At 45.3% G+C, this 1,283-nt stretch overlaps 2 protein-coding genes and 1 pseudogene across 6 annotated transcripts in view; 2 read left to right on the top strand and 1 right to left on the bottom strand.

Annotated features, from left to right (window-relative positions):
• The window catches only part of Eif2ak2 (eukaryotic translation initiation factor 2 alpha kinase 2), a 44,921-nt gene that overhangs the window by 8,444 nt on the left and 35,194 nt on the right, over nucleotides 1–1,283 (top strand). The window lies entirely within an intron of this gene.
• Nucleotides 1–1,283, bottom strand: part of Cebpzos (CEBPZ opposite strand) — a 73,390-nt gene that overhangs the window by 65,682 nt on the left and 6,425 nt on the right. The window lies entirely within an intron of this gene.
• Nucleotides 252–1,283, top strand: part of LOC105741691 — a 2,514-nt pseudogene continuing 1,482 nt past the window's right edge. Inside the window, exon 1 of the transcript XR_001117019.2 lies at nucleotides 252–1,278. The product of XR_001117019.2 is annotated as a hsc70-interacting protein pseudogene (transcript). The remainder of the gene's footprint in view (nucleotides 1,279–1,283) is intronic.

Below are 1,283 nucleotides of genomic sequence, written 5' to 3'. Positions count from 1 at the left end.
TGGGGGATTGAACCGCGGTCCCTGATGCTTTGCCAAGCTTGTTCTAAGTAGGTGCTTTAGACCACTGAGCCATCTCTCCAGCCCTGTCTACAATTTTTAAAATGATATGTAATTATTGATTTTCAATAAAGTTAATAAATAATAATAAAGCATTAAACAAAAAACCCCAAAATCTAATACTTTGATAAGATTAATAAACTAGGAAAATTTGTTAGAAAAAAAATGGTATAGAAAACAGTAAGGGGCTGCGGAGCCCTCGTCTGCGCCTGGGATCGGCCCGCAGCCTCGTCAGCAGCCGCCCGTGGTCTGCCGACCATGGATCCCCGTAAAGTAAACGAGCTTCGGGCCTTCGTGAAAATGTGTAAGCAAGATCCGAGCGTCTTGCACACCGAAGAAATGCGCTCCCTGAGGGAGTGGGTGGAGAGCATGAGGGGTAAAGTACCACCTGCTACTCAGAAAGCTAAATCAGAAGAAAATATCAAGGAAGAAAATGCAGATAGTAAGAAGATGGGGCAAAACATAAAGACAGATGAGCCATCAAGTGAAGAAAGTGATTTAGAGATCGACAATGAAGGTGTAATTGAGCCAGATACTGATACCCCGCAAGGAATGGGAGATGAAAATGCAGAGATAACTGGGGAGATGATGGATCAAGCAAATGAAAAGGAAGGAGCTGCCATTGATGCTCTAAATGATGGTGAACTACAGAAAGCCATTGACTTGTTCACAGATGCCATCAAGCTGAATCCTCGCTTGGCCATTCTGTATGCCAAGAGAGCCACTGTCTTCATCAAATTGCAGAAGCCAAATGCTGCCATTCGAGATTGTGACAGAGCCATTGAAATAAATCCTGATTCAGCCCAACCGTACAAGTGGCGAGGGAAAGCACACAGACTTCTGGGCCATTGGGAAGAAGCAACCCATGATCTTGCCCTTGCTTGTAAACTGGATTATGATGAGGATGCAAGTGCAATGCTTAAAGAAGTTCAGCCAAGGGCGCAGAAAATTGCTGAACATCGGAGAAAGTATGAGCGAAAACGTGAAGAACGAGAGATCAAAGAAAGAATAGAAAGAGTTAAGAAGGCTCAAGAAGAGCATGAAAAAGCCCAGAGGGAGGAAGAAGCCAGAAGACAATCAGGAGCTCAGTATGGCTCTTTTCCAGGTGGCTTTCCTGGAGCCATGCCTGGTAATTTCCCAGGAGGAATGCCTGGGATGGGAGCGGGCATGGCAGGAATGCCTGGACTCAATGAGATTCTTAGTGATCCAGAGGTCCTTGCAGCCAT

The sequence above is a fragment of the Octodon degus genome, unplaced genomic scaffold, assembly GCF_000260255.1.
Source record: "Octodon degus isolate 3935 unplaced genomic scaffold, OctDeg1.0 scaffold00020, whole genome shotgun sequence".
Lineage (NCBI taxonomy): Eukaryota > Metazoa > Chordata > Mammalia > Rodentia > Octodontidae > Octodon > Octodon degus.
The sequence above is the reverse complement of the archived record's forward strand: the minus strand, read 5'-3'. Positions and strand labels throughout refer to the sequence as shown.